The following is a 26,800-nucleotide window of genomic DNA, read 5'->3' on the forward strand; positions in this document are numbered from 1 at the left end:
TGCTACGTGTACCACGATCGTCCTTTATTAACTTCTTCCTCTGTCCCTGGACCAAGCTGGGGTGTGCCGGCCCTTTTGCTGGGCCAAGGCCCTCCCCTGGTGGGACCCTCCCCTGAGTGGACCTGCAGCATGTCATTCTTGGAGGGCTGGGGTCTGGGCCTCAAGAAGTGCCTGGGAGCTCCAAGGGGCCAGGTCTCATCTGTCTGTGAGGTTCACACCACTGTTAGGTACATAAAAATCTCTTCTCCTGCAACCTCCTCCCAGCCCCACAGTGTCCAAACGGGCCTCAGCAGGTGATGGGCTGACATCTCCTTAAGGTCTTCACAGGCAGAGTGGTCATCCCCAACCTTCCCCAGCGTGGTTCCACTAATGAGCTGAGTCCTTTTAAACCCAGCCCCTGCCTCGATCCTTCCCAGCAACTCTTTGCTTTGTGTCTGACCATGTAGACAAAGCCCAGAATCAAGGCCTCCAGCTTCATGTCATTTAACGAGGACCCACAAAAGCCAGCCCGGCAGCCCATTCATCCCAAAATAGCCTCTGAAAGCCGGGGCATACGTCAGTGTCTCTCTGCAGAAACCACACTGCATTGTCAGGAAAGGGTCATTTGAACCATGTAGCGCCAGAGAAATGATCTCAATGCATGTCAACCACTTTCCAACATCAAGGTTCATTCCTCAGTGACACGGTCCCTTTGTCAATAAATGAATCATATGATGGGGTAGAGGGGTGTGTGTGTGATAGAGAGAGACCTCCCCCCCACCCACTTTCATGATGAATTCCTAGATGAGCTGACGTCACAGGTGAATGGTCCATGCACTCATCTCTCAACATAAATCCAAACACCCACACGACCCGTGGAGAAGCCGTGAGTCCTCCGTCTCGATGGGAGGGCGGTGGCCCTGTGCCCGTGCTGGCACAAAAGGACATCTGAGAGAAGCAGCGGGGAGCAGCAGGGCAGAGACGCTCCGACTCAATGGCCCTTTCTCCTTGGCGGCTACGAGTGTGCAACCTGTCATCCCACAGCCCCTCATCTGGAAACGGAAGATTCCTCGGAAAGTCACTAGGTGGGTGCTTTTTAAAGCAGCTTCTCTCCTGCCGTGCTTGGGAACTCATTGTGTAGTCAATCAGTCGCGTCAGACTCTTTGTGACCCCACGGACTGTAAGCCTGCCAGGCTCCTTCCGTCCACGGGATTCTCCAGGCAAGAATACTGGAGTGGGTAGCCATTCCCTTCTCCAGGGGATCTTCCCAACCCACGGATGGAACCTGGGTCTCCTGCATTGCAGGCAGATTCTTTACCATCTGATCCACAAGGGACACTCATATAGCATGTGAATGAGCTGAGGAGGGCAGAGACCACAGGACCGTCTTCGCTAGAGGAGAGAGAAGGGCAGGAAGGAAGAGGAGATGTGCTGGGCCCCCAGGGGCAGCTCCTGGGAGGAGCCCTGGGGCTTGGTCCTAGCCTACTGGGGAGCAATCCCCCCAAAATCTCGGGGAGAGTTTGGACAAATTCTTTTCTGGCCTGTTCTCAGGTTTCCCATCTATAAACAGGGAAGACAAATATCCTGTGAAGGTGCCATAACAAATTCTTAGGGTTTTAAATTTTTCCTTTTATTAAGACTCTTAGACTAGTCAATGCCGGCCAGGTCCTGCACCAAGATCTGCCATCAACTTGCTGTATGGCCCTGCACTGGTTCTTTAACCTATGTTAGGCCTCAATTTCCTTCTTCCTCTTTTTTGTTTTTCAACTTTTTACTTTATATTGAAGTAGAGCCAATTAACAATGTTATGATAGTTTCAGGTGAACATTGAAGGGACTCAGCCACACATATACATATACACATACACATACATATGACCCCATGGACTGTAGCCTGCCAGGCTCTTCTGTTCAAGGAATTCTCCAGGCAAGAACACTGGAGTGGGTAGTGATTCCCTTCTTGAGGGGATCTTCCTGACTCAAGGATCGAACCGGGGTCTCCTGCATTGCAGGCAGATTCTTTACCGTCTGAGCCACTAGGGAAGCCCCATACCTGTGTCCACTCTCCTCCCAAACTCCCCTCGCATCCAGGCTGCCACATGACATTAAGCAGAGTCCCCTGTGCTGTAGAGTAGGATCTTGTTGGTTATCCACTTCAAATCAAGTTCCTTCTTTAGAACAAGGTCCTAACGTACTTGTCAATTAAATTGCCATTTAGTCTATACATAAAGTATGATGGCTGTGAGTGTGGGTGTGTGGCTAGTGATACCTGACTTTGAACCTGGCCTCTGCCAATAACTAGCTACGTTATTTTAGGAGCGTCTTAAGGTTTCTGTTTCCCGCCGCCATCCTCATCTGTAAAATGGGGAAGAATAATCCCAGCCTCGTAGATTTGTTGTGAGAGTGAAGAGATGATGCAGGTACGACGCTCAGCTTGGAGCCTGTCAGGCAGAACAGCCCCCCGCCGAAGGCAACATAGGCATTTATACAAGCTTGTGCTGAACAACAAATTAAAGAAAGCGCAATCTCCTTGAAGCGTGCGCAGGGATTCAGAAATACATGACATGATGATTATTACGATCATCTCTGTCGGTGTCACAGCCTCACTCCAAGTCCAAGTGCAGCGGGGGGTGCATGTCACTCGGGCCGGGTGTGCCACCTGCTCTGGGGGCTGGCGTCAGGCTGGAGGGGGAAGATGCTCGTCGGCCTGAGCTTTGATGGACTCCTCTCATGCGCTGCCCCACGGACTGTGTACTGTCTTCTGAACACAGCCGAGCAAAGCCAGGGGCGGTGGCTTCAGGGCCGGCCACTCCTTGCTCTGCTCTCCTGCCCCGGCACCCATGCCTTCCTCTCTGCCCAGTTCCCCCTTGGGAGCAAGGCGGCCCATGCCCAGTTTGTCCCCAAGAGGGGGCAAGGGGACAGGTCTGGCTCTGCCTTGCTCACTCAGGCCCATGTGCTCTGTCATGGCTTATTCTGGCCAGAGGCCCTGAAGACAACCATAGTTTGTTCTTTGGAGGAGCATCTTTATTTTCCGGGCGGTGGGAGGACGGTCTATGGTGACTGTGGATCCCAAAGAGGAAGTGATGGGATGGCACATTCTCTGAGCTGTGAAACTGCTCTGGCCAGCATGGGCAGCTTAATGGGGTGGGAGGACTAGGAAGAGCCAGGAGACCTGGATTCCTGTTCAGCTCCTCTGGCCTGTCTCTCGGCCTGGGCTGCCATGGGCAGTTGCACAGGCTGTGTACTGCACATGGCCAAGGCTTGCCTGCTGCACGTGTGACGTGCCCTGAGAGCTGTAGAGAGCAGCAGCCCTGCTCCGGGGGCTCTTGGGAGAAGCCAGTGAAATCATTTCATGACTAGTATCACCTGAGCAGTTACTGATCACCTGTCAAGCATCAGGCTCGGTGCTAAGCACTTTATCTTTATCCCCAGCACACCCTGCAAGGTCAGTACTGTTATCACCTTACCCCCATGTTACAGATGGGAAAACTGAGGCCAGAGAGGTTAGGCAAGCTGTCTGAGGTCTTTCAGTTGGGGCGTGAAGGGGCTCAGGTGGCGAGAGGCTCACGGTATCCTCACTTAGATGTTCCGGCCGAGAGATCTTGGCAGAGCTCGATTCAGCTTGGCAGCCATAACCCTGAAGAGTCTTCCTCGGGAACACCATCTCGTCTGCGTGAGTGTGCCCATGCACACGTGTGCCTGTGGCCCAGGTTTACTCTCCGTATGCAGAGGGCACTTTCTTTTCTGATGACTTGGTTTTCATAAGTCCCAGCTGAGAGGGGAGTCTGAGTCCTTCCTGACACTTGCGTTTCCATGCCCTCTGCATGTCTGCATCAGCAAGGCATTTCTTGCTGCATCATGACATCAACCCCAAGGCCTCCCACATTAAAGTGGGTGATAAAACAAACCAAGGGTTGTCCAATAAGAAGGCAAAGTTCTCAACAGACCATCACCCACAAGAAGCAGCAACAGTCTCCTCCTTGAACCGAGTCATTGGTCCAAAAGCCACTACTTTTTATTTTTTGGCCAGTTTTCTGCCTCTATAAATGATCAGTCAGCTCCTCAGGGGACAGAGATGCATGATTAGAATGGGAAGGGTCTTGGGGCCAAACTTTATACATAAGTGGCAAACTGAGTTTATCTACTGAATATAGCTTGCTTTGGCTTAATACATGAGTTTGGTTTTCTTAAAAAGCTTTTTTTTTTTTTAACTAAAAAAAGTTATGTTTATAGTGAGAATATAAACAGTATAAAGACGTCAGACCTTTTCCATTGATGCCAGAATTAGAAACAGTTTCTTGTGCAGCACTCCAGAAATTATATATATGTATATGTATATATATATATATATAATATATATGTATTTGCAGGTATGTATGAATAGATGTATATGTATATGGTGGTGGTGGTTGTCTAGTTGCTAAGTCCTGTCCGACTCTTTGGGATCCCATGGACTGTAGAATCTCAGGCTCCTCTGTCCATGGGATTTCACAGGTAAGAATACTGGAGTGGGGTGCCATTTCCTGCTCCAGGAGATCTTTGTGACTTAGGGATGGAACCCGTGTCTCCTGCATTGGCAGGCGGGTTTTTTTTTACTGCTGAGCCACCAGGGAAGCCATATGTATATGGAGGCATACGTATATGCATATAAATGGAAAACACAGCGTGGAGGATTAGACGGCCACGAAGACCTTGCCACTTCTTCCATAAAATGTGGAGGAAGTGATGTGGTGTACCTTCTGCAACACAGGCTTAAAATCCGTCGTCTGTGCTTGCAGGTCCTTGGAAAGACTCCCCTTGGAATGCAGCTGCCATGCTGTGGGAAGCCCATATCCCAGGGAGAGACTCCTGGAGGACTGAGACCCGACGCCAAGAGCACGAGCTGAGCTCCCCGTCAATAGTCGGCACCCACTGCCGGCCACGTGAGTGAATCACTGTGCTTTTCAGCCCAGGTGAGCCTTCAGAGGATGGTAGCAGCCCCAGGGGACCACAGACAGAGCAAATGAACCACTGGAGTGAAACCAGCCAAGCCACAGAACCATGAAAGACTTGATGGCTTTTGTTTTAAGCTACCCGGTTGTGAAGTGGCTTGGTACCCAGAAAGAGAGAACTAAACGGACTGATTTATTCATTTTAATAACCAAGCAGTCAGGCATTGATTTGCTATAATTTTATAAAACTAATATCTTATTAAAAGACATTTATGTTATATCTGGACTTTCCTGGTGGCTCAGTGAGTAAAGGATCCTCCTTCAATGCAGAAGATATGGGAGACGCAGGTTTGATCCCTGGGTCAGGAAGATTCCCTGGAGGAGGACACAACAACCCACTCCAGTATTCTTGCCTGGAGAATCCCATGGACAGAGGAGCCTGGGGGAGCTACAGTCCATGGGGTTGCAAGGAATCAGGCATGACTGAAGTGACTGAGCACGCATGCACGCATGTTATGTCTGGTTCCTTGCAGGGGGACAGCAATAGACATCATAAACATGTATATTTGTGCACATGCATAGATAAATATCTCTAGGTTAAATTCTTAGAAATAAAATTCTTATTTAACGACATGTGAATTTAAAATCTTGACAGATATTGTCAAATTATCCTCCAAAGGTGCCCCACCACATTTTTCCCTCCCACCAAAAATATATGATTGTGCCTGATTCCCTATATCCTTGCCCACAAGGGCATGGCGATGTAATCAAACTTTTCATCTCTTCTTGTCTGATAGATTAAAAAAATATCAACCATGTTTTAGTTTGCTTTTCTTCAACGATGATTGAAGTGGTTTGCCTTTTGATATGCTTATTAGCTATTTTTTCTTTTGCAGCTAATGTCCTTTATTCATTTTTCTACTGGCTCATAAGAGCTTTTCACTTTATTGAATTTTAACAACTCTTTTCCTCACTGAATTGCAAGAACTCTCAGTTGACAAACGAAAGAAATTAGCCCTTTGTCGTTTGTGTTACAAATCCTTTTTCATAGATTTTTTTTTAGCCTCCCACTTTGTGTATACCAATACACACAAGATACATTTTCTTTCTCTCTTGTTTTCTTGTTCTGGTTTTTCTTCTTCTTTTAATCCAGGTGGAATTTGTTTTGGTATAAGGAATGTGGAAGGGATCCTGTTTACATATTTTCTTCCCAAATGTCTAGTTAATTGCCCAACAGTATTTATTGAAGTGAATCCTGCTCCCATTGCTCTGAAACACCCCTTTATCACAAACTATCCCACATAATGCGCTTGGCTCGATTTCTGTACTTTTTTCTTTTTTGCTGTTGCTTTTTTGTTTGTTGTTGTTGTTTTTGGTCATGCCACGTGGCATGTGGGATCTTAGTTCCCCAAGCAAGGATCAGACCCATGTCTCCTGCAGTAGGAGAGTAGAGATTTAACTACTAGACCACCAGGCAAGTACTATTTCTGTACTATTTTGTTCCCTTGCTCTTTCTATTCATCACCAGCACCTAAAGTCTGCATCTCAGCTGTGTCAGTGGGTACTTCCTGTGGATAGCAGGGATGGTAGTTAGCTCTTAGATCCAGGGTCTGGGGCTCTGAGCCCTGTCACCAACCCCAGGGGTGATACCTCCATTTCATCCAGGTCTAACCCATTCTCTTCTTCCATAGACTCTGCTGCACTTCCTTAGAAAGTCTCCCTCCATGGATCATTCCTCCCTAGTAGAAAAACTGCTTTCAGTAATTGCTCTGAAGCTCTTTTTCTTGGCCACCTTGATTATCTTTTCTTGCTTTCTTGGGAACCCTTCTACCCTTCTTCCGGCCTCCCCTAGGAAAATAGCTCTTCTTGTGGACGTCCAGGCTCATTCATTCCCTTGCCTGTTGACTCACCTGCTGTGTTAAACGGGGCAGCCTGGCTGAGTAAGTGGCGAGCAGACCACGAGATTGATGGGCCTCTCATAGGTGTCCCTGACTAAGGTAATCATTTCCACAGGTCCTAGGGGCATCCATGTACCATTTGATGATCAAGAAATAAACTGTGTCCCTCTTCCACTTGCTTTTCACATGTGAAAGAAATCCCTGATCAGGGAGTCAGAAAATATTCATGCTGCCTGAAACCTTATCAGCCTGTGCTGCTTCCTTTTTCCTCCCTGGCAATTTACAGTGTTGTATCACCATGAAAGTAGGCAAAATGACTCTGTTAAGTCAAGCATCTGAGAAGGCCTGAAAGTCTGAAATAAACAATATTGGAATAGCAATGTCCTCCTCACCCAGGACAGTTAGCCAGAGAAGCGCTCCTGCTCAGGAATTCTATTTGTTCTCCTCTTGGAAAATGGGAAAGAAGATCTGTAATCCAGTGGTGAGTACCCTATTTTCTTTTCAAAGGGGATGACTGGAGGGGAGGACGGGAACTAGAGTCCTTTATCTCAGGTCTCAAAGCCTGGCCCTGGGGTTTTCAGAACCAGGAGTCGTCATCATCCTTGGGCTTAATTAACAAGCTGAGGTTCCCACTTGGGCTTCCTGTGGTTGGGAAGGCAGGCAGTTCAATGTCCAGAAGAGGCTTCTGGGGAATGAAGAGTCAAAGCAATCTGAGCTCGCATTTCTTGGCCGATAGATCTGACTTCTCCCCAGTTTCTCCAGTATCTCCAGGGTCCTCACCTCCCCTTCTGCATGACCTCCACAGAGTTCACATCCCCACCTCCATTCTCCAGCTCCCCTTTCTGTCAAGGGCACCATTCTCCACTAAGCCAGGTCTAAGACCGTGGGATCAACTTCCGTCTCTCCCTTTCTATTTCATTATTCCCTCCTCGTATCCAAACTGTCCCTAAATTCAGTGCTTCTTTCTCCAGGTGTCTTGTGACGGTCTCTTCTTCTCTAACCCACTGTTCCTGCCCCCATCCATCTAATCCCCCAGTTTCTGCCCCACCCGCCCCAGTATAGCCTGTGTCTTTGGGGCAGATGAATGTCCTACAGCACTGTTTTCTGTGTGTCCCTCCCAATCAAGAGAGAAGGGCAAAGGTATGTGAATGTCTCCACTGCACTGGGCACCGCTCCAGTCTGGGTTCACTTCATCTAAGACGGTCAATAACCTTATGTAGTGTGTTTTACTGTATGTTGTTGTTGTGTTCCTAGCTCAGTCATGTCCAACCCTTGGTGACCCCATGGATTATAGCCCACCAGCTCCCTTGTCCATGGAATTCTCCAGACAAGCATACTGGTGCGAGTAGCCATTCCCTTCACTGGGGGATCTTCCTGACCCAGGGATCAAACCCATGTCTACTGCACTGCAGACATATATCCCTAAGGAAAAGCATCAAGAAATTCTTAGAGCAATTTAAAGTTCTTTTCCTGGCATTCAAACCACCCGTCCCCCATAATATGGCTCTTATTTGACTACTTGGCCTTATCACAAAGTCTATCCCAAGGGGAAAAAGGTTCCAATCAAGGTCTCTTGGAGGAGTGGGGAATGGCAGGCAGGCCCTTTGGTGGAAAGTGCAGTCAAATACGGAGAAGGCAATGGCGACCCACCCCAGTACTCTTGCCTGGGAAATCCCATGGATGGAGGAGCCTGGTAGGCTACAGTCCACAAGGTCGCGAAGAGTCGGACACGACTGAGCGACTTCACTTTCACTTTTCACTTTCATGCACTGGAGAAGGAAATGGCAACCCACTCCAGTGTTCTTGCCTGGAGAATCCCAGGGATGGAAGCCTGGTGGGCTGCTGTCCATGGGGTCCGCACAGAGTCGGACACGACTGACGTGACTTAGCAGCGGGAGCAGCAGTCAAATAGGGAAGACAGAGCTCACACCTATCTGGGTAAAGTCCAGATAAGCAGCTGCTAACGTGTGGTTGTGATGGTGGTGGGGAGCTGTTCTCGGCTGAATTGTGTGCCCCCAAGTAAACGTGCTGAAGTCCCAACCCTCAGGAATGTGACCGGGGACAGGGTCTTAAAGAGGTAATTAAGTTAAGACGAGCTCATTAGGGAGGGCTCTGACCCAGCATGACGGGTCCTGATAGGAAGAGGACACAGATGCACTTAAGGGGTGGCCGTGTGAGGACACAGGGAGAAGATGGCCATCAAGTCACAGAGAAAGGCTTAGAAGAAACCAAATCTGCTGACACGCTGATCTTGAACTTGTATCCTCTAGAACTCTGAGAATATAAACTTCTCTCGTTTAAGTCACCCAGTTTGTGGAGCTTTGTTATGGCAACCCCAGCAGACTGATACAGGAGCCAAAGCAGGTATTGGGCTTTTTAGATGGCTGAGTAGTAAAGAATCCACTTGCCAATGCAGGAGACTCAGGTTTGATCCCTGGGTTGGGAAGAGCCCCTGGAGAAGGAAATGGCAGCCCACGCCAGTGTTCTTGCCTGGGAAATCCCAGGGACAGATGAGCCTGGAGGGCTATAGCCCATGGGGTCACAAAGAATCAGACATGAATTAGCGACTAAACAACAAAACAGGTGCTGGCAGGAGAACCGGGGGACAGGGTGGGCTCCAGGGCAGGAGGGCACATGCTGATAACAAGAGCTCCCCCGACTGAGCGTCTGCTATGCCCCGAGCACCACACGGCCAGGCGAGCATTTCACCCTCCTCATCTCCAGTCCGCATCAACACCCCGCGAGGCAGCTACTGTCACATCATTGCAGAGATATGGGATCCAAAGCTGAGAATAAGAGTAAGTGTCCCGGGAGACACGAAAATGAGCCTCAGCTTTTGGATCTGAACTCCAGTCTCCTCCCTGTGAAGCCCCTGCTCACACTTCTGTGTCTCTTGTGCCCATCAGCACACGGGCTGGCATCAGTCTGCCCATGTCTACCTGACCACCAGGTGAGCTTTAGGAGCAGTGCATTGTCTAAAGGGGCATGTTCACCGAGCCCACGGGGTCAGAAACACAAGACTTCATAGACCCAAGGGGACAAGGATCAGCCCAGTGTCCCTTCCATCGACCCACCAGCCCTTTCTATTTATACCCAACCTGGTCCTGAAAGTACTCGAATGGGAAGCCAGCTTCAGTTCCTAAGACAGCTCAGTCTCATTCAAGTAACCCTCCAGGGGTGCTGACATTCCTAATAAGCCGAGAAGGCGGTCCTTAGAGCTCCAGCAAATGTGTGTGCAGACAGAGCTTGGGGGAATATTTCTCTACATGTCGCTCTGCATGAATGACCATCACCCTCCAAGTCTCCCAGGGAGGTGCCCCTCCTCTACCCTCAGCCGTGGGCCTCCCCCATCCCTCTGCGGGCCTGGAGTCCCTGGTGCCCTGAGGAGAAGCAAATTAGTCTCACTTATAATTAAGTGTCTCAAATCAAGGTTTGGTTTAGTTTAATAAGAAAAGTGATTCCAAGTCAAACAGATCACAGTTGATTATTACAAATAGAATTACTAAAGGGCAACCACAGCCACCACCATGAAAGCTGATTTCGGAGCTGCCAAAGCTCAATAAAGGCCATTTTAATAATGAATGAAATGTTAATTAATGCATGGCAACAGTCTCAACATGATCGATGTCTTCACAGGGAGAGGGGTGTCATGGGGCTGGGGGCTGAGGGGAAGGCGCACGTCAGAGAAACTGCAAGGGGAGCCCAGAGTGCCAGGCGCCCCCTCCCTGGGCAGAGGGAGCCGCAGCTGCCTCTACCCAGCTCATCGTGGGGAGAAACTGGCCAAGTTCACCTTCCCTCAGGAAAAATCTGTGGTCTCCACTAATCAAATTAATCACCCGATTGTCGAACATCCTGGGCATCCAGGTTTTGTACGCTAACCTCGGGAGACGCTTTCAGATCCTTAGAGAAAAGACTCGGCTCCATCCTTTCCCAGACCAAATTAGTGCAAAACAAGGAATGCCATCCTGCCGGATGTGTGAGCAAGTAACCACCTGAGTTTCAGGAGAATTATTTTTTAAAAACATTTATTCCTTTATTTAAATTAGAGGATAATTACTTTACAATATCGAGATGGTTTTTTGTCATTCATCAACATGAACTGGCCACAGGTATACATATGTCCCCCTCACCCCATGCTGAACCCCCACCCACCTCCCTTCCCACCTCATCCCTCTAGGTTTTCCCAGAGCACCAGCTTTGGGTGCCCCATTTCAAGCACTGAACTTGCCCCGGTCATCTATTTTACATATGATAATTGGCAGTAGTGGTAAAGAACCGGCTTGGCAATACAGGAGATGCAAGAGACATGGGCTTGATCCCTGGGCCGGGAAGAACCCCTGGAGAAGGGAATGGCAACCCACTCCAGTATTCTTGCCTGGAGAACCCCATGGGCAGAGGAGCCTGCTGGGCTACAGTCCAAGAGGTTGCAGAGCCAGACATGACTGAAGAGACTTATCACACACACACACACACACACACACACAATATATATGTATATGTTTCAATGCTATTCTCTCAAATCATCCCACCCTCTCCTTCTCCCACTGAGTCCAAAAGTCAGTTCTTTATGTCTGTGTCTTCAGGAGATGTCTTGATGCTGCTAATTAAATCAACGGTACCCTCATAGCGGAACTAGTATCCTGTTAGTTTTGGGAGAACAAAATGGAAAGCTTTGGCCCCAGAGAAATGTGATTGAGTGGGGATGGGCTCAGAGATCTGCTTTAGTCAGGTGGGGATTTCTAGCAGAGTCCTCACTGCCTGATGATGCTTTGCAGGCAAAGGCCTGCAAAGGACTCCGCTGAGTCACAGAGCCACCTGCCCACCTGCATGGGCAGAAGCAATTCGTTATCAAAAGCAGTAACATCCCTAAGAACATGATATCCCAGACACATGAACGAACCAGCGCTCCACTGAAAGCGCCTCCTTAGGGGTCCAGGAGGCCCACTCTCCAGGGGCACCGGCTGACTGTTCCTCAGTGCAGTGGTACCTGGGCTTCAGGCACCGCCAGCCAGGCCCCTCTCCCACTGGTCCTCTTTGAACACGAACGATGCCAGGGACGGGAAAGGCAAAGCGGTGAGCAGTGGTGTTCCTGGTCTCCCAGCATCTTCTTCCTGAGTCTCTGGTGAGTCAGAGTTTGTTTGAATGTGAATCATCTGCTATCATAAAAGTGACAGTACATCTGGCTGCCGGGAACCCCGAGGAGGAGGAGGAAATGTGTGCTGTGACTAAGGGGGTGTGTGTGCGTGTGTGTGTGCATGTGTGTGCACACAGGGGGCGGGGCTGTCCTCACTTATCAAAGAGATTCCTAAGCTGGCCTTTCTGAGCGAGGCAGGGGCTGGGAGGGACAAGACACTCAGAGGCCACCCTGGATGGATGAGGGCCAGGACCTCTTCAAGCCAGGGGGCCCATCTTCCACCTGCCCCATCGCTTCAGCCCCTGGATTTCGGTCCACTCAGCAGTCCCCTCTGTCTCCTAGGGATGTGGAAGGAAAAGGTAAACTGGAGGCCTGCGGTTACTCGCTTATTCTCCTGGTGATGGTACCTCTCCCTTTGGAGGTGGGATGCAGGGGAGGCCTCCAGCATGAAGCCCTGTGCCCCAGACCTCAGGATCAAGGGCTTCTGCCAGTCACTGGGTGGGGCCTGTGGCGGGGTGCCGGAGAGGACAGGAGGTCTGTGAGTTTGGGACTCTGGCTTCCTGAGGTTGGTGACAACCAAAAAGCTGCCAGTAGAGAAAAGAAACAGGTGGAGATAGTGCTACTTTGGGGCCAGGACCCACTTTTATCCATCCTTGCTTCTCCTACAAAGTAACAGGAAGTTCAGAGATCACTCAAGGTCCCTGCCAGTTGCCTAGAAAGAAGCTATAGTTTAGGTATTCCAAGGGTTTGGGTCATTCACCAGACACTTCCATAGAGCCTCCTAAGCTCTGGTGTGGTGCTAGATGCTGGGTGCTAGGTAGTGAGTGTTGGGTGCTAGGTAGTAGGTATTAGGTGCTGGGTGCTAGGTGCTGAGTGCTGTGCTGAGTTCCTGATCTCAGGATGCTCATAGTCTGATAAGGGTGACATGAGGTAAACAGTCAGCTGTAACACAGTGTAAGAAACATGAAATTGGGTAAGCATGGGGGCTGAGGAGGCCCATGGTGCTGGAACCTACATGAGATGGGGCTGCTGTGGGCCGTGAGGATAAACTTCCTGGGAGGGCCTCTCAGGGAAATGCCTGGACTGATGGGAAGGGCAGAGGGGAGAGAGAGGGCACCCGTGCAGGGGAGCCAGCCTGTGCAAGGCCCTGGAGCCCCTCTCTCTCAGGAAGCCAGGGACTTCCTGGCTGAGGCTGGTAGCTGAATGAGGGCCGGCTGGTTCTCACAAAGGCAGAAGGGAGCCATGGATGCTTTTAAGCAGAGGAGGGACACGCCCAGAAGGGTCAGCCAGGAGGCTGTTGCAGGGGCCTAGGTGAGGCCTGGCTCAGGGCTGTGCTGGTGGAGGCAATGAGGATAGGAGATTTCAGATGTGTTAGGAGGCAGACTTAACAGGCCTTGGTAACTGATGGGAACTTACAGACATTAAACAACTAATTACACAATTAATTATGCAATTACTACTGTGATAAGAAATTCTGAAGGAGTGCAGAGGGTGTGAGAGCCTAATAAGGAGAGGATCTGCTCTGGCCGGGGGTGTGGAGAAGGCTTCCTTGGGGAAGTGATGTTGACTTACAGGCTGAGGAGGAAATACCCAGGTGAGGTGACTGGCAGCGGGAAGGGAGTTATCGCCCCAGAAGTAAGCCTCAGCAAACTATGGATGGGTTTCGTAAGGACAAATATCCCAGTTGCCTCGCTTCTCAGTGGGAGAAGGCCACCCCCCAGAGCTGCCCCGTGGGCCTGGGTGCAGTGAACGCAGCAGCTGACTGTGACAATGGACTCTTCCTTGGCTTCCTGCCTTCCACCTATATTTCCTGGGATCACCCCCCAACCCCAAGTGAACCACAGGCATTTGAATCTTTGTCTCAGAATCTGCTTCAAGGGTGATCCAAATAAGACAGTGGATGTCCCCTAGTTGCCCCAAGAGACAGCAGGACATATTTACTACATCCCACTATAGAGAAGGAGGTCTACTTCTGGAGAGCTAGCGGTTTCATTTGCAGGACTTTTTTTTCCCCTGGAGGCCTCGAGCCACAGGGTGAAGAATAGGACTTAACAGACATATAGAGTTTAAATTCTAAACTCACACACGACCTTCCTATATGACTGCATGGCTGGGGACGCTGTCACTGGGTCTTTGGGCAAGTCGCCTGTACCTCCACCCTGGGAACAATGCCTGGACAACTGATATCTCTGTTTTGCCATCTGATCATTTTGTTTCCTTCCTCCTTAAAGAAAACTGTTAAGAGACAGAATCACTTGAGAAAAGCAGTCTTGGCCTACTTACCCCTTCCATCTGTCTTGTGTGGGAAGGAAACACAACCATTCTGTGCCTTCCGCTTCCTTCCCAAAGATCTCAGTGCCCACTTGGCCTGTTTGAGCCAGTTGGGGGCTTCCACCGGCATGCGCCAGCCCCGCTTCCCAGGGGCCCCCAAATTAAAAAGCAAGTTATAAGAACAGGCTCTCCTTTCCTGGGGATTGTTGACAGCTAGAGACCCCATGGGCTCATCAGTGTGATACTGAAGAGAGAAATGATCAGGGCAAATGGCTCCAAATGGAGATGAAAAAGCCTTTGCGGTGACAGGCAAGAGCTATCGCAGGCTGCTGGAGCAAACACAGCTGGGGAATAAAGGGGAACATGGGCCATTTTGCAAATCGAAAACAAGAGGCAAAGGACAGCTGGCACGTGTGATGATACAGAAGACAGAAGCAAGGCGAGATAAGGGGGGAGAGGCCAGCAAAGGAGGAGGGAAAGGGGAGCGCGGAGCCCGCCAGCATCAGAAAGCATTCATAAGAGCGAGCGGAAGACGGAGCATGCGCAGAGGTCACCAAGTATGAAGGCGGCGGAGAGACCCCGGTTCCCGAGTGAAGTGTGCGGCGAGGCGACCGGTGCCCTTCTGAAGAATACAAGAGACATCCGCGGTGCTATTGAATAGCAGAAGATGGCTCCTCTCGGCCTTAGCACCGGATGCAATTGATCTTTGGAGAGCACCCTCAGTGGGCCCCGGTGTCATTTCTTAGATGCTTTGGCAAGAGGTTTGGGCATGAGAAGGGCGGAGGGTGGGATGCAGAAAAAAGGAAGGCACAGGGAGGTGAGGGGCAATGTGGGAGGTGATGGGAAAGAAGAAAGGAGATGGAGAGCGAGCGAGGAAGAGAGGAGAGCGGAGGGGAACCACGTGGAGGGAGCCAGGGAAAAGACGAAAGAGGACAGGATGGGCGTTTGAGAGAGGAGGGCAGAATGGAGGGAGATGCAGAGCCTTTGAAAATCTTAAGCTAAGACCGAGTAAAGCAGCTAACATCGCTGAAGGACCTGCTAGGAGCCACATACTGGGCGAGCTGTCATGTCGTTATCTTATTTAATCCTTACACCAACACCACATTGGTGCTGTCACGCTGCTTTTTTTTTTTTTTACTTCCCCATGTGGCTTGTGGCATCCCAGTTTCCCCACCAAGGCCTGAACCTAGGCCATGGCAGTGAAAGCCCAGAATCCTAACCATTAGGCTACCAGGGAGCTGTCACACTCGTTTTAATATAAGTTGAGGAAAAGGAGGGCTCTGAGAATGTAAGTAACTTTGCCCCAAATCACAACACTGAGGAATAAGGGAGGTTGGGATCTGAACTCAAGGATGAAGGAAGTTTAAAAGATGCTCCAAAATCAGCCCCACTTCAGGGGAACAGGCACAAGCCTCCCTTTATGGACTATTGGCTTCCCATCAAAGGTACCAATTTAGCACAGAAAATTCCCATACAGTAGGCCCCCGACATACAAATGAGTTCTGTTCCGAGAGCTCATTTGTAAGTCCAGTTTGATCAACAGTCCAGCAAACTTAGCCCAGGTACCCTACTAACTCAATCAGTTATACAGTACCGTACTGTAGTAGGTTTATAATAGTTTTCACACAAATGATACAGAAAAAACAAACACGAAAAATAAAGAAAACACTTTAAATTTTACAGTACAGGACCTTGAAAAGTACAGCTGTTCTGTGCAACAACTGGCATCCAGGGGCTGGCATCCAGGGGCTGGCATCCAGTGAGCAGGCAAAAAGAGTTACTGCCTGGAGGAGGAGAGAAGGTGGGAGACGGCAGAGCTGACGGACCGTCAGCAATAGGAGACGGAGGGCAAGCCGCAATTTCACTCACACCTGATGCTGATGGAACACTTGTCGGTATCATGGAAAGTTCGCAGTTTGAAGGTTCCTAGGTAAAGGGCTGTCTGATATATGTTAAAAACTCAGGCCTCCAACCACGAGGGGGCGCTATCTCCCCAGCAGAAAGAGCCACCACGCGCATCTAAGAGCTAGCTATGCCAGGCAAAGGAGTTTTTTGCTAGCTTGAGTTTGGGTGGGGGGGATTAGTTGGTGACTAAGCTGATTTCCACTCTCTCCTGGATCCCATCTAAATGGCATCTAGCTGTTATTCTCAGTCGTTATCTGTTTATTCCCCCTTCTCAAGCTGTGACCATGGACTTCCTTGTTGCTCTGGTTAACTGTCTGTCCCTTGAAAGATGGCCCAAGTCTCTTGCCTCCTGTTGGCTTGTGGTCGGGCAGAGACCTTGATGCATGTAGCTGCATGGTACATTTTTGATAAATGAATGAGCCAATGAGAGGATGCTGACATGCTTGAGCAGGAGAGGATCTCAACGAAGCATTTAATCCTACAAGCCCCCTAGAGATGGGAATCTCAGAGGTCACTTTTAATCAAAGAGCCCCAGAGAGGGAGCTTTCTGTGCTTTCCAACAACCTTCACATTGGGCTTTGCCTCAAGACTGCCTTCTTGGCACTTCCCCAGTGGTCCAGGGGTTAAGACTTTGCTTTTCAGTGCAGGGGGTGCAGGTTCGATCCCTGGTTGGGGAACTAAGATCCCACATGCCACAAGACCAGAAAACCAGACATAAAACTGAAGTAGTAACAAATTCAAATTGTAACAAATTCAATAAAGACTTAAAAAAAAATGATCCCCATTAAAAAAAAAAGTTTAATGGAAAAAAGAGATGCCTTCTTGGGGTTTAGCTGTTTAATCCACTGCTGTCTTCTTTGGGGAATGGGGTTGGGAGCTAAGAGAAGAGTTATTTATCTTGTTTGTCCTGGTAATGATAATAATAAAGACTCCTTTCCACGTCTGCCATGATGTCCAATGATGTTTAAGCACAGTTTATAAGCTAAAGCTCTCTGAAAGTGGCTACTGCCTGCGGGGTTCCACTCTCCTTGACCATCTGCAAATTCTCTAATGGGGGCTCCAGAGACTGCAAACCAGCAGTAAGAGAATGTTCTAGCATTGGCTACCCCTCATCCAAACCTCTGAGGGTTCTTGCTGGAAAGTGATCCTTTCAACACCCCTCCGGCAGGAAGACCCTGATGCTGGGAGAGATTGAGGACAGGAGAAGGGGATGACAGAGGAGGAGATAGTTGGATGGCATCATCAACTCGTTGGACATGAGTTTGAGAAAACTCTGGGAGATGCTGAAGGACAGGGAAGCCTGGTGTGCTGCCATCCATGAGGTTGCATGGAGTCGGACACGACTGAGTGACTGAACCACAGGCAGGCTGCTGTGGGACAAATTACTGTACCCCACATCTTTTCCTCTACACTCCCCCCCATCTCTGTCCCCAGGTTGCCTACCCACCCCAGCCTCATGGTCCCTGTCTTTCTTGGTGACTTCAGGGTCATTGCCAAACGAAGAAGTCCCTTTCTATCAATGCTGTTCTGTATTTTGAACCACAAAATAAAACACTTCATTGCAATTACAAATAGCAAAGCTATTTTCTGCTGGGCCTCGGCATCCAAACTTAATAGCATGCTGTAATGCCACCCTGTGCTGACGTGTGGCATATTTAATATCCATCTTTCTTAGAAATAACAGTGTTCAGAAATTAGAAGGGACTTTAGCAGTGCAATAATTAATGTGGATAACCGTCATAAACGCCACAAATGGAACAAATACAGATGGTTGGGAGCCCTGATTGCTAATATGCTAACCTGTTTTGACAGAACTTTAAATTTTTTCCTCGGGAGGTTTGGGGATGGAAGTTAAAATGTCCCTTTCCTCACGACAAGAGCCCAGTCTTTCTGGGTCAGGGATTCATGAACCTCCTAGTCAGGCAAGGGAGCATCTCAGAGCTTTGGCTAAGAGGAGGGCTTGCATCCTGGGCCTGGGACTCTCTCTCTCCCACCCTGGCTGCCCCCAGGTTGTCAGGAGGGGGACTTCTGTCTCCTGCAACTGTACCTCCAGCCTCTGTCTCAGGCTCAGGCAGGTCAGGCTGTCCTGGTGAAGCAGCCGGGCATCTCCCGCCCCTGCCATGTGGCTCCTGGGGAGGGCAGGGGCCCCCTGGCTGGGCTCCACTCAGTGGGAAGTAGCTCTTTGAAGATTCTGGCTGCAAGCAGGTGCAGGTTACAGAACCCAGCTCCATGAGACTGCACAGAAATGAAAAACCGTCATAGAAGAGTGACTCACCAAACACACAGGCAGAAATCTGCTGAGACAGATATACAAAGGGGGTGTTTGGGAGAACGACAGCTCCTGGCTCCTCCTGCTTTCAGGCCTGCTGACCTCAAAACAGCTGTGGAAGCAGGACCATCTGCGTGTCTCTTGAAGAGTCAGAGGTCCCAGGGAAACCCTGAAGGACAAGCTGGGGGAGGGAGGGCAGAAGGAACCAGCCTTTACCCAACCCCTACGATGGGGCAAGCACCACCCTCTGCACTTATTCTTTTTTTAAAAAAACTTTTTATTTTGTGTTGGGGTTTAGCCGGCTAACGTGAACAATGTTGTGACAATTTCAGGTGAACAATGAAGGGACTCAGGTCATACATATACGTGTATACATTCTCCTCTAAACTCCCCTCCCATCCAGGCTGCCACATAACATTGAGCAGAGTCCCCTGGGCTCTATAGCAGGGTCCTTGTTGGTTATCCATTTAAAATATAGCAGAGTGTACCTGTCCATCCCAAACTCCCTAACTATCCCTTCCCTCCATCCTTAATCCTGGCAACCATAAGTTTGTTCTCTAAATCTGTAAATCTTTTTCTGTTTCTGTATATATTTTTTAAATCTATTTACCATTCACTGTGGTCATTTGAGTGGGCACAGCCAGCTAATCTTTAAGACATGGAAACTGAGAGTTAGACAATAAGTGATTTGCCAAGTTCACCTGGGCCCCCACAGAGCTTCCTGGGTCCTGGGTAGCCCCTGGCTGGCCAGGTACCCCCAGTGGTGCTGTACTACAAGGGCTTCACTGAGTCCCACCCCCTGAGGCCAAACCCTCTTCTTTGATGCTGAATCCCAGCCCCTCTCTCCTACTCAAGGAAACTGATCCAAACATCTGTACTCTTTCTGTCTGGGGCCATCATTTCCCCGTTCTCTGTAATCATCTCTTTACAAAGATGCTGTGGTATCTCTGAGTTTTAAAAAATGGACAAACCTCCTTCGACCCTGCTCCCCTCCAGCCACAGATCCTCTTCTGTGTCCTCTCTTAGATAACAGAAGAGCCGTCTCCACCATCTCCAATTCCCCTTCACCCAATCTCTCATGAACCCACTCATGTAGATTTTGCCCCCAGCTCTCCACTGAAAGAGAGTCCCCTTCGCCCCAAGGTTACTGCCAAATCCTGCAGTCAACTCCTATAGTTGATCAGCTCTTCCTGTTTGGACACTTTCTACTCTTCGTCTTTGGGGGAACAAGCTCTTAGGTCACAACTGTTCCTTCTCCAACTCTTTGTCGGTCTTTCCACATTATTCCAGATGTTGAAGGACCCTAGGGCTTTTCTGGCTGTCTATACTCACTCCTGCTATTGCTGCTAAGTCATTTTAGTCCTGACCGACTCTTTGTGACCCTATGGACTGTAGCCCGCCAGGCTCCTCTGTCCATGGGATTCTCCAGGCAAGAATACTGGAGCGGGTTGCCGTGCCCTCCTCCAGCAGATCCTGACCCAGGGATCGAACCCCATCTCTTACATCTTGTGCATTGACAGGTGGGTTCTTTACCACTATCACCACTCCTAAGTTAATTTATTTAGTCCTGTGGTTTCCAGTACTATCTACATGTTGAAGATTATCTCCTTGCCTGACATCTCTCTTTGCATGTCTTATGAACATCTCAAATGTAATTCAGGACTTCCCTCATGGTCCAGTGGTTAAGAATCCACCTTCCAACGCAGGGGACACAGGTTTGATCCCTGGTCAGGGAACTAAGATCCCACATGCTGTGGGGCAATAATTACTGAGCCCAAGAGCCACAACTAGAGAAGCCTGAGATGCAATGAAAGATCCTGCGTGCCTGCCACAACTAAGACCCGATGCAGCCACATAAATAAATATATTTTAAAAATGTAATAAAAAAATGTAATCCATCCAAAGTGTAAGTGGCTTAATCATGTCTGACTCTTTGCGAACCCATGGAATGTAGCCTGCCAGGCTCCTCTGTCCATGGAATTCTCCAGACAAGAATACTGAGTGGGTTTCCATTTCCTTCTCCAAGAGATCTTCCCCACCCAGGGATCAAATCTGAGTCTCCTGCATGACAGGAGGATTCTTGACCATCTGAGCCACCAGGGAAGCCCTGATCCACGCCCTGTCCACAGCCCCCAACCTAATCCCCTCAATATCATCCCCTGCTCAGAAAATGGCAACCTCAGTCTTCCTCTTGCTCAGGCTACGACATCCAAAGTCGCCCCCCTCTTTCTCCGACACCCCATACTCAAATCAATCTTTTATCCAGAAAATCGACCACTTCTCACCATCTCTGCAGCTGCCTCATTGGTCCCAGGCAGCGTCGTCCTGGGCCAGCTCCTAGGAAGGAGGTGGCTGCTTCTCTCCTTGCCCCTCCGGAGTCCTCCCAGTGCAGTGTGGATACACGATCCTGACATGGTGTGACTGAGATCCCGGTGCTCCTCTGTCCAAACTCTTCAGTGGCTCAGGGTCAGGATCAGACCCTTCACCCTTCCCATCTCAGCTCCTTCCTCCCTCTGCTTCAGCCACATTGACTTTTGCTATTTCTCAGGCATGCTAAGCAGGCTCCCTTCACCAGATCTTGGACCTTACTCTTTTTTTTTTTTCTGCCTGTAATCTCTTTTACTCGATCTTATTTTTCTTCATTGCATTTCTCATCACCGGATATATATTTATTTATTCTATTCTCAGTAGAATGCAAAGTCCTGGGGGCAGGGAGTCTATTTTGTCCACTCCTGTGTCCCCAGTGCTCAGAAGAGGGGGTGCCCAGGCATTCAGTAGGTGCCCAATAAATATTTGCTGAGGGGATGAATTTAGACCCAGTGTGACCCTGGAGTCTGCCTCCACCACCCCCGCCCTGTCCCACGTGGCTACTTGCAAGCAGACAGGGGCGTGTAGCACAGTTGTGGGGTGGGGCGGGCTTTGCTCGAGGGCTATATCTCCCTGGCACCTTGGTGATACTGAGTTCTAAATGTCTCGGCCCTGCACCATCTTTTCATCCCCCAAGGAGTCCTTGCTCCTTCTAAAGGAACATGCTATTTAGAGGTCAAGGTGGGAATGCACAAGGATGTCATGCCTTCCTGCATTCTCAGTGTAAACATTCTACCCTTTTCATTTTTATATTTGCTAACTTCCATGACAGAGAAAAACTTGATACCAGGTAGGCGGAGGGGTGGTGGTGGGATGAACTGGGAGATCGGGATTGACACATATAGACTACTGTGTAGAAAATAGACAACTAATGGGAACCTATCGTCTAGCATAGGGAACTCTATTCAGTGCTCTCTGGTGACCTACATGGGAAGGAAATCCAAAAAAGAGGGGATGTGTGTATGTGTATAGCTGACTCACTCTGCTGTAGAGCAGAAACGCACATTGTAAAGCAACTATACTCCAAAAAAAATTTTTTTTAAAGAAAAAAGAAATGCTTGCCTTGACCCCAAATCCCTTCAAGAAGGTGTCATCATAGTAGTTAAAAATGAGGCCCCAAGGAAATACGCTAGGTTCCTGGATGATGTAAGGAAATAAATACATTAGATGGGGAGAAAAGTGTGACAAACTGAAAATTATTCTCCATTTAGACCCACAGGGTTTCAATTAGAGTTCATGCCCACGTTCAGCCTAGCTGAAGACATGTGTCATCTGAACGGAGATGCTTTGGGGAGGGACTGGGGAGTTGTTCATAATTATGTCCGACCGTCCTGGGCAATCCAGGTGAGACCACCCTAATCGGGGAGGGAGGGGCTGGCCTGTGGCTGCGCCTGGTGGCATGGGGATGATGCCAAAAGGATAGGGGAGAAGAAGATGCTTGGGGAAAAATGGGAGGAGACAGAGAGGGAACCAGGAGGGGAAGAGGAGCCAGGAAAGCGCAGAGAAATGTGGGCATCCAGTCTGATATGTTAAGAGGGCAGGGTCCAGAAGAGTCTGGGAGAAAGGTCTATCTCACATGCCCGAGAGAAGAAAGAAACTAGGATTGCTATGGATGGAGCTAACTGGGCATCAACTGAGCTGGTCAGGGAGGGGACCATGAAACGAGAACAATTTTGCCTCGGAGTCAAAGTGCGCTCCCTTTGGTTGCAACTGAGTGAGGAACATCACAGAGACTCAGAAAGAAAGTCAGGTCCTGACTTAATCTCACCCACTGGCCCTCATGAACTGGGCTGTGGGTGTGTCACGGACTGGCCCTGCCCCCGTGTCCTCCTAGCACCTTCCTTAAACAGTTCTGAGAAGTAAGCAAGGCAGCGAGGCATCCAACACAACCCGTGGCTCAGAACTGGTCCCTCCCCAGCATCTTCTCTAGGGAGCCTGCTCCTTAAGAAGGAGAAGAGAGGACCAATCACTGAGGCTTGCCCTGCTGGGTTTGCAGCGAGGAGCTGGGGGAGGGGCTGAAGGGCCTGGCAGGGAGGTCCATGCGCTGAATCAGGACAGTGGTGGGGTGCTTTGGGGCGACGAGGGCAGCTTCACGACTGGGCAAGGCCATTGGGGCCCCCAGACCTGTCCTGGCCTCAGGACAGCGATCCATGGCTGACGGTAGGATGATGCCTCCCAGTTAAAAAAATTGTTTGTGCTTCTGAATCATTGTGTCTACTCAGATCAGAAGAGAGGGATTTGCAGGAAAAGTCCTTCCCTAGAAAGAAAATTACGACTCCCTCATATGGCATCTCTCTCCAATCTATCAAATCTATTTGCCTGGAAACATCCCAGGCATCACCTCCTCACTGCCACCTGAACCTGGAGGCCTGGACTTGCTGGTTCCTCTGTCGAAAGGCTCTTCTGATCTCTGGTTATGGCTTCTTTCTGACTTTCTGCCAGGAAGTCTCATCCACCTTCTAGCAGGCTATATTCTCTGACCTCCCCCGCCCCACCCTGCCACCTACTAAAACTTCACCCTCTTCCTCCAACATTTCTTTCACTTATTTTTACCTTCCTGACTTATGTTTTCTTTTGAGCACTTCTGCCTAACATACTCTATCAGGGCTTGGCAATTGATGGCCCATGGACCACATCCAGTCACCCCTGTTTCCATAAATACAGTTTTACTGGTGCACAGCTGTGCCTCTTCATTTATGTACTGCTTTTGTGGTGTAACAGTGGAGTTGAGTACTTGCGACAGAGACCATATGGTCCGAAGACTAAACTCTTGATTAACTAACCCTTCCCAGGAAGTTTGCTGAACTCCTGCTCTAGTTAATTTATATTATTCATTTTCTGTCTTCACGACTAGAGGTTGAGCTCTATAAGGGCAAGAAATTTTGTCTATCTTCTAAATGATCACATTCCTCTTGACCTAGAATAGCATGATAATTATCCAGTAAATACTGACTTAGTAAATGCTGTTGAAAATTCTGCCCCGTGGCAAGATCCAGCTCCAAGACCCCCTCTTCACCAAGCATTTCTTATTTTCTAGCCAGAAATATGCTCCTTCCTGTTTGTTTCATGGTGCTTTAGTTTTACCTTGGAGCATAGTGATTTCCGCACAAATTTCATTTCTCTCACGAGGCGGTAAGCTCCAGGGGTCACCTCCATGGTGAAACCGTGCTTTGTCTCCCAAGACAGAATCAACCCTCTGCCTCTCTGTTCCTCTTACAACATCTGTGGCTGCCCATGGAAACAGTATTGCAGTGTGTGGCGCAGACAGGGCTTCTGCTCTTGACTGAGACCCTCGTGGGCAGGGACGGGGGGCTTGTCATCTCTGCCCTGCATCTATCATCCGGCCTGTGTTCACTGTATGTCAGGTTCTATGTGGGAGGTAGTCAGCGAACACAGCTGGGCTTCCCCACTGAAACCCTGGTAGCCTTCCTACCCATCAGGGCTCTGTGTCTGCGGAATGAAGGGAAGAAAAGGGAGCAGGGCTGAAACAGAGAACACCGCATTTGTGAGGCTGGGGCCATGCAGGGAGCCCAAAGCGTCAAGCAAGGAAGGGAGGGGCCCTGCCCTGTCCAGCACACTCTGCTATAAAGAAGTATCAATTTTTTCAAACCAATCCTCCCTTGGATTCCTGACTCACATGCTCTGTGGGATCAACAAATAATTGGGGCTGAGAGTACCTAGCGCCTCACCTTAAGCAAGGACCCTTCTCCACGCTTTAAAAATAAACACCCTTGGGACTTCACTGGGTGGCCCAGTGGTTAGAACTCCATGCTTCTAATGCTTGGGGCCTGGGTTCAATCCCTGGTCAGGGAACTATGATGCTGCAAGCTGCAGGCGTGGGGGACAAACAAACAAAAACCTGGTTGTCCAGTGGCTAAGACTCCATGCTCCCAATGCAGGGGGTCTGGGTTTGATCCATGGTCAGGGAACTAGATCCCACGTGCTGCAACTCAGACCTGGTGCAGCCAAATAAATAAATAAAACAAATAAATATAAAACAAAACAAAAAAGGTAAGAAAAAAAAACTTAAAAACAAATAAAATAAAGGCCCTAGTAGAGCAACGAAAGCAAACAGTATTTTCTACTCTTTTAAACTGTGAACTTTTTGAGAAGAGTGACTGTTATATGTTTATTTTCTTAGCATTTAGGCCAGTGCCTGATTACAGAGTAGATGTTCAATGAATTTTTGTTGAATTACATAAATGACCTGATATGATATGAAAAAGGAAGGGAGGAGAGAAAGAAGGAAGAAAGAGATGAGCACAAATACCTGCTGGACTCGGAACTCAGGAAACAACCTCCCAAACCAACAAAGCACTCAGATACTTTGAGAAAAGGTAAACACCAGCGCAGTTATCTCCCCGCCTGGGATTCCTGGGAATTTTCTTCTATGCATGAACACAGTTGCAGGAAACTAGACTCTGATCTTATTTGTTTCACGAAGCTTTCTGATTATGAAAGGAGGCGTGGAGAAGTGTGGGCAGGCTCCATGGGAAAATGAATTACTAGTGCTGCCTGTTTTGAGCCTCTGTGTCCTGCCGGACTGTTTCTCAGACCCAGACCTCCTGCAGAGGACAGAGAGGAGCCCACCCCCTCCCGTCACTGACCCCAGGGGTGACCTAAGAGACAAGTGGGGAGAAGAACCTGACTCCCATCTCACACTGCAAAGGTAGGTTTCTTCCACCCTGGTCAGGGGAAAACAAGTTCCCGTGTAAGATGCCTTGTATTAAAAAGCAGAGACATCACTTTGCCAACAAAGGCCCGCATAGTCAAAGCTATAGTTTTTCCAGTAGTCAGGTATGAATTTGAGATTTGGACCATAAAGAAGGCTGAGCACTGAAGAATTGATGCTTTCAAATTGTGGTGTTGGAGAAGACTCTTGAGAGTCCTTTGGACAGCAAGGAGATCAGATCAGTCAATCCTAAAGGAAATCAACCCTGAATATTCATTGGAAGGACTGATGGCTGAAGTTGAAACTTCAATACTTTGGCCACCTGATGCGAAAAGCCAATTCATTGAAAAAGATCCTGGTGCTGAGAAAGATTTAGGGCAGAAGGAGAAGGGGGCGGCAGAGGATGAGATGGTTGGATGGCATCACTGACTCAATGGACATGAATTTGAGCAAACTCCAGGAGGTAGTGGAGGACAGAGGAACCAGGTGTGCTGCAGTCCATGGGATCACAAAGAGTTGGACTTGACTTTGTGGCTGAACAACAAGCTTTCGTGTTTCCATCTCCTTGAGGTTGGTCCATTTTCTCTATACCTTAAACACCTGTGCTGTGGTACATGAGCTTCATCATAAGACAGGCCCCTGGTCCAGCTTGCACACAGACACACACACAAGCAGACTTGTTGTCACAGCTCATTCCTCTTATGGATGAGATGCAGAGTGAGTGAGCAAGCAGATGGATGCCCTGGAGGTTCTGAGCCATGTCACTCCCCATTAGCCTTCTTCAAAGACCCGGACAGGATCTGGGAGGGGCTGCTGATGAGATGGGTGGCTTCTGTGAATTTCCAGCTGGAGTGAAACCTTCCTCTCCCTGAGGGCTGGCAAAATCTTCCTTGCTGCTCAGTGGATATGTCAGGCCAAGATTGAGTCCAGGTGTATGCTTTCTCTGCCTTTCTTCTCAAGGCCTTTCTTTCCCATTTCGAATTCCAATGAGACATTTTTTGAATGCTGAGTGTGAAAGGCAAGACCAAGCCTTGCTTATGTGCCGAGAGTTCTTCCTAAACTAACCTTAATAATAATAACTCTCCTGCATTCCCCTTTATCCTAGATCAACCAGTCAATTCATTATTTCTTTGATGGATATTTATGGCACCGTGAATTTGTGCTAAGCAGTGTGCAGTGAGTGGAAGCGGGAGCCTTCATTCCTGTTTTACAGATGAAGAGACTGAGGTTCAAAGAGGTGAGGAATTTGCCTAAAGAGTGGCTGATTCAGGAATCAAAGGCGTGTCTTCCGGTGTCTGCCTAATCAGCTTTCCATTTTATCAAGGCTTTAACTAAAGAGCGGAGGACACGGGGGGGGGGGGGGGGTTCTCTCCTA

At 49.1% G+C, this 26,800-nt stretch overlaps 1 protein-coding gene across 3 annotated transcripts in view; it reads right to left on the reverse strand.

Annotated features, from left to right (window-relative positions):
• Positions 1 to 26,800, reverse strand: part of KIRREL3 (kirre like nephrin family adhesion molecule 3) — a 598,271-nt gene that overhangs the window by 269,022 nt on the left and 302,449 nt on the right. The window contains exon 1 of one of the 3 annotated variants that reach the window (XM_043452395.1): positions 18,165 to 18,211. The exons of the other annotated variants lie outside the window; for them this stretch is intronic. The gene's annotated coding sequence lies outside the window, so the exon portion shown is untranslated. Of the gene's footprint in view, positions 1 to 18,164; positions 18,212 to 26,800 lie in introns of those variants that run through there. 3 annotated transcript variants of the gene reach the window in all.

Source organism: Cervus canadensis, chromosome 29 (assembly GCF_019320065.1).
Source record: "Cervus canadensis isolate Bull #8, Minnesota chromosome 29, ASM1932006v1, whole genome shotgun sequence".
NCBI lineage: Eukaryota > Metazoa > Chordata > Mammalia > Artiodactyla > Cervidae > Cervus > Cervus canadensis.